Source organism: Pinus tabuliformis, chromosome 5_2 (assembly GCF_031772625.1).
Source record: "Pinus tabuliformis cultivar Carrire ecotype Pingquan chromosome 5_2, CPIR1, whole genome shotgun sequence".
NCBI classification, from domain to species: Eukaryota; Viridiplantae; Streptophyta; class Pinopsida; order Pinales; family Pinaceae; genus Pinus; species Pinus tabuliformis.
In genome coordinates this window covers 573,714,302-573,721,257 of record NC_142306.1, presented here as the reverse complement: position 1 = coordinate 573,721,257, position 6,956 = coordinate 573,714,302, and positions in this window count along the sequence as shown.

Here is a 6,956-nt window from a genome sequence, read left to right as displayed (position 1 = left end):
ATATTTCATCAGTCAAATACATCATCATGTTGTTTTATTTAAAGAGGATCAGTGCATAAGTGAGACAATGGAAGACATCACCTTCAGAGAGCATTTGATCAATCATCAAATTTTAGTAGTAGCATGCATGCATCACAGGTAAGCTCAGGTATGAAACCCCTCACTCCTTACCTATGTGCATAATGGTAAAAAAATGTGTTTAATAAACGCGAATGGATTTTTTATGGGCTGGAGGTGGCTAGTAAACATGACTACCTTCGATTAGTAAATTGCAGTCTACTCACCCACCCATGCATTGTGGAAAATTCAAAGGAGATGGAGTGATAATTACGAGGAGTGGGGACAACATTTAAAAGAGGAAATACATGGCCAAGTCACCAAGCGCTATGAGCCCATTACCACAAAAGGGAATAAAAGGACAAGGCTTAATTTCACTTGCATCGATGCACATTCCCAAGAAATGGTTAGAGAGGCCCATCAAGATATTGAAGGACAAGATGATGCTACTAGAGGCTACCTAGGGTGCAACAAATGAGCTAAATAATTGGTTTGCAAGTGATACAGGACCGGACATCACTGCTACAGTAATACCTGAATTGTTATAGGAATGCAAAGGAGGTGCTACAGAGTTTAACTAAGAAGAGAAAAAGAGTCCAAACCACCAAAAAAATTCCTCAAACCCCCATGAACATAAAGGATTCATCCTGAGAAGGGTAAGTGGCATCCTCCCTCTTCACTTTCCATACCATTGAATAGATAATTCTGCTTGCAATAGGCATCCTGTAGCAAACTCTTGTGCAAGTATATTCCTTTGAAATTTTTATTGTCTCACATAATAAAGGCAAGGAAAGAGTAGAGGAAGTTTTTTTTCACTAAAGTAAAGGGTATCATCCTTCTCCTTCTCTGACCAAAAAGCATCAGCCACCCTATCTCTACCTTTTCACCCTAGACTACTCAGAGGAAAATCTTGAAAAATTCCCTTCAAATAATTTAAGGAAGGAGCAGTAGGAGCCATGGGGGGAGGTTTGAATCGAAGAGATTCCACAGACACCAAAAGAATCCATCAAGATCCTCCTGATAGTGACATTTTTCTGAGACACCAGTGGATGAGGTTCTTTGAACAATTGAAGGGGTATGATGATGAGGAAACCCATGAGTTTACCATGGACCTCAATTCCCAGGGAGAATACAATGCTACCACTATTGTAAGGGGAATTTCCATCCATCTGAACACAGAGCTCATGAGCAGAGTAACGACCATACCCTTAGGACTTCGATCGGGAAAAGAGGATAAGACAATAAATGTCATAGCCAAGAAAAACTTCTTTCTTCCTGAAGAGGAGCTTGTTGAAGGGCTGAGAAGAGAGAGCCTCCCTTACCCTTGGGATGAAGTAACCTATAACATCCTCAAGTACATATCTTGTGAGGGTAGGTTGATTATTGTGTATGCTTATCAATTTGGGATGCTCTATGAGCTAAGGTTCCATACAGAGTTACCAAATCCAATCAGGCTTAGTGTTCCACATTTCCTCTTTCATTGCATCATTAAAATGAGCTAGAGAGTGAGGGAAGGGAAGCGCCAACACATTTCTCATCATGGCATCATCAATCTCATTATCAGGAATGCCTTAAGCCATCTCAGAAGTCATTTGTTGTGGGTTGACTTTGTGGACATAGATAGGGAGGCCTTCATTGAGACACAAGCCCTCACCTCAACACAGTAAGAAGAGACACCAAAATCTAGTGTTGGAGGAAGGAAAGAAGAAGGAGTAGAACAGAAAACAGAAGAAGAAACCCCTAAGGAGCCCTCTAGATCTCAAAAGACAAGAAAACAGGGGAAACAAATAAGCCTCTCATCGGGGAACACAGAACAAGAGGTGGTTTCTACCTTTTCCACACTTAGCATGCCTCTCAAGCCCAAGAGAAGGCAACCTAAGCAGGGCCCTTTGTACTATAAGAGGAGAAAGAGCACCAATATCAAGCAAGGGAAACCCCAACCTCCTTTAATAGTCCCAATCAAAATTGATGAGTAAGCCATCGAGGAAGGAAAATTGGGAACCTAGTGAAGGGAAAATTGAGGAGGTCACCTCCCCTAAAGCCAAGGGTAAATAGTCCTTACCACCCATAGGAAGGCCCACTATTTGATTGATGAGTAAGCCATCCAGGAAGGAAAATTGGGACCTAGTGAAGGGAAAATTGAGGAGGTCACCTCACCTAAAGCCAAGGGTAAACAATCCTTACCACCCATAGGAAGGCTCGTCACTAGAGCAATCACATCTAAGAAACTCAAGGAACAATCTATCCTGCTACAGGAGAAGGCAAAGGAGCTACAGGAGGATATAGAGGAGTTGCAGGAGAAAATAGAGGAGCTACAGGAAAAAACAGGGTTGCTATAGGAAGTAACAACTTTGCTACAAGATCAATTAGGAATGCTACAATAAAGGGCATCCACATCAAAAAGGGAAGAAGAAGGTCTCCAAGAACTCCAAGAGCTTGAACCACAACCTAACCTTGGATCCTACTACAAATTTGTTGAGGGAGGGAGAATTATACTCGAGAAATTTGTAGTTCCCCTCTTATTCGAATTGGAAAGAGAGAGGGGAAGAACTCATAGATGGATGCAGATTGAAAAATAAAAGAAGGTAGAGGATGTGGGTATTATGGAGGAGAAATTGGAACAAATGGGTAGAGAAATGGTTAACCTAAGATTAAGAGAGTCAAGCATGAGGGAACAACTGAAATAAGAGAACAAGAGGATAAGGGAGCAGCTGCAGGAAAAAGAGGTACAACTTGCCACCATGGAAAGTTTGTCCATGGAAGCCATACAATGCAGGAAACCATCCAAGTCCTATGCCATCTTCCTCAAGGAGCAGTGGTTGTAATTCCAGATAAAAACATTAGCACAGTATGGATCTCTACCATTCCAAGATTACAGGAAGTTCATTGACTTTTGTCAGAAGGTAAGTACTAAGGACAGAGCCAAAATGGTTGAGTTCTATATGCATAATATGATCCTCATAGACATGAAATTTTGGGACCCAAACTCAATATTGGGGGACATGCAACTAATCACACTAGCGTCTTGGTTGACCCATGAAGAAACAAGGGTTGATGAAGTGAAGAGGGTAATGACCAAAGAATAAAATGAGCCCTTGTACATCAAAGCAGAGTTAGCAAGTCTCGAGGCTATCATCAGTAACCACATGATCATCTCCATCGATCCCTGATTAGCCCCTCAGTACATGGAAACACAAGAACAAATTATCCTCCACTTCGAGGACACCTTTAAGTAGTCGGGGACTGAAAGCTTTCAGGCTTACCAAAGGAGATGGCATGCTTTGCCTTACAGTTTGTAAATCAGAGAGTATCACTTTCCTAAAAGACTAAGGAATTCCCTGGAGAGAACCCCACTTTATAAAAGTATCATTCAAAGGTTGAAGATTAGTTGGATAGGGCTCAAACCCAGTCCTCCCTTACCATTGGGCCTACAAGAGAGAAGAGACCAGGCAGAAAAGAAAAAGGAGTGGGAAGACATAGAAGAAAATTCAGGGTTTTATCCATAGGAAGGCACACCATATAATATGCCTTGGGATGTTAGAGAGGTAACTAGGGACATGGATGAACTTCACATCAGTGAGTGAGTTGCTTAAAGGGTGAGAAACACCTTCAGTAGGGGGGTGATGGTGGGTCCCATCAATAGGTATATTTTGAGGCCCGTTGTGCTATCCTTCAACCCTTAAACTCTCTTTTTTCTCACATTAATTTACATTTTTAGCCATAATGTGCTTAGTAGGGAGACTAAAGGGTGCATGCCATATATCATGGCATAATGTGGTTAATATGTAGGAAAAAGAATCATTTTTTGGAGACATTAACTATGCAGGGGCTCGTTGTGTTAGGAAAAATACTAAGAGGGGGGGTGAATAAGTATTTAAACTTTCATAATAATATTTTTTCCTTTTCAAACTGTATACGATATTTTACAGAAACCAAACAGCTTATGTCCGTGATTATAATGAATGGAACCAGTGTATATATAATAAAGTTGTAAAATAGTTAATTCATTATCTATTGAACTTAAATCAGAGTGTGATGTATTTACTAGGCAATAGCCAAATGCAGTAAAAACATAATAACTCAACACACATTAGCAGCACACATGAACACCAGGATTTTCAGCTGGAAACCCAATGTGGGAAAAAACTACTGTTGCTGTCGTCTCAGTCTTCAATCTTCTTATATAAAATATGTTTACAAATTTTGTACTGGTGCAGACTTTTTCCAGTACGCAGGCATCTACCTGCTGAAGGCTACAACCTTCATTGGTTTTCCAGCTTCTACTGCAAGGGAGCTCCAACCCCCTAGCTCTTGTACTAGCTGATAAGTTTACTAGTTCATAGGCATCGACCTACATAAGGCTACTACCTTCACTCTTCCTCCAGGGACCACGTTCATAAATTTTCAGATTGGATACTCCTGCTACACAACAACACAATATGTAGGCCACATTTCATCAAATTTTCATACTGGACCCATCAGTAACATTGAAGCTCAAAATCAATCACCACTATAATACATCCATCAAATACATCTACATCTATCAACAATCAGTCAATCTGAATAGTCAGATCATTGTCACCATAACACAGAGCTAAACCTAGAACATTACATCAAAAATAGAACCAATTGCAACCTCAAAATCATATGTCAGAATGTATATGCTACTTCAATGAAGCCAACCAGCATGTATACGCTACTTTATATAAACCAACCTACGTATACTTCTAAAGATATTGAATCATAAAACCTCTGAACCAAAAACTATACCAACCAATGAAATTCTGAAGATCTAATGGCATATTGCAGAGTTCTAAATAGATAGCAGCAAAGATCACCCTTCTTACTCAATCAATCAATCAACCAAACTCAATTTCCTTATACAATCAGTTTTATTTTCAGATCTAATGAAGACATCATTGACAAACATCAGTAAAACAACGACTCTGATCAGATAGATCAACCATCTCTAAACAACAAGATTTTCTTCTGCATATGCTACTTGGAAGTGTCGAACTAGCATGTATACATGCCTTCACCAAGGCGAACCAACGTATAGATCTGCAAATAATAACTTATAACTTCGTAGTTATTCCAGACTTCAGATATACCCAGATCATAGCATATAAAGGATAAAACATGAATTAGCAATCAGATCTAGACTATCCATTATCAGATCATACAACAATAAGTCATTTCAAGTCTCATGAACCTAATCCAACATTGTATCCAAGGGTGCACAAGATATTTCAGATGTATATCATAACCATAGTCCTTACAACCCAAAATATACTTCAAATAAAAGTATTCATGAAAAACCCTTTCACTTGCACACTTATCCCTTTGATCTTCTCCTCCTTATATACTTAGAGCCTTTTTCAATACCTCGGATCAAAACAACACTTAGAACCTGAGGTATTCTCAGACGGGATCAAGTAATCATTATTCCGCTCAATATTGTGGGCTAATACCTTGGTATGGACCCTTGGTATTCTATAACCTTAATTTTCCATCCCATACGCGTTTTTCTTTCTGTGAAACTGTGTGCATAAGTATACGCTCCTTTTATGTTGTGTACCTGCGTGTATACGCAACATGGACTAGGGTAAATAGCATATACAACTTAAACCATTCTCTTTCCTTAATTTCTTGATTCCGATCTGTAATCATTTGTCCCACCATCCTATTCTTCTGTACCATTACTATGTTGCCTCTGAATAGACCTATTACAATGTGAGTGGCCCTTTATCAATTCGGAACTGACCTGTATGTGGGTTGCAATCAAGGACAACATATGTACCATAATTCCAACACGTTGGAGGAATGTAGACAGAATATAGGAGGCTTCTCCACTACATTAAATCTCCAACTCGACTTGAGTCCCAAGATTCCTCACCAATAACTCAAAGTCCACTAGCAACCAAGGAACTCAAGTGCATATCGAGATCTATGGGAACTAGATCCACCAATTTCGAGATTTTGGAGGGAAGCAGTCCTATTCTCAAGGGAGTTGACCCTTAGTCACTTTTTGTATAAATAAATAGGCCTAAGGGCTCATTAGGATTCAAACTTTTGGAGCTAAGAAGAACTATTGAAGGCCGAGTACTTGAGACTGTTATCTCCATTTTGAGATTATGTATTTGCACTCTATCTTCTCTTAATGAAAGGTCTTTTGTGAGAGCGAAGCGACCTCACCTTCCAGTTGGGTTTTCTCCCGAAAGGGTTTCCCAGAGCATATCTTATGTCTTATGTGTGTGTGTGGGCTTATTTTGTCATTCTCTATTTTTCTACATAATTTTCATTCGCATGCATGCACTAATTACAATTAAATCTATAGATCCTGAAGTTAAAAAAAAAAAAAAAAATAATAATAATAATAATAATAATAATAAATAATAATAATAATAAAAAAAAAATAAAAAATTTGTTATTGTGTAGAATTTTTCGTATTTCTAATATAATATTATCAGAACTCTTTTGACAAACTGTCCAGTGGAATATCCACGGTAGTTTACAGATCGCCCTGGCTGCTAAAATATTATTACAACCATGATAAATTTATATTAATTGCCTATAGTGAAGAGGGAAATCACAAAGTAAATTGCTAGATGGTTGGAGTGGCAGCAATTTAAGGCTAAGCATAGGCACCTAACAAGTTTGTTGAACCCTATGCTAATTCTAAAATGGAAGTGGGAAATCATAACTATAGATTTAATCAAAGGGTTTTCAAATACTAGAACACAACATGAAGCAAAAATGGTAGTAATGGAAAAACTAACTAAGGCTACTCATTTCATCTCGGTAAAGTCCACTAACAGAAAATTAATATTGCTAATATCTTAATGAAATAAATCTTTAAACTACATGGTATGTCAAAGGTGATCTTATTTGATCGAGAT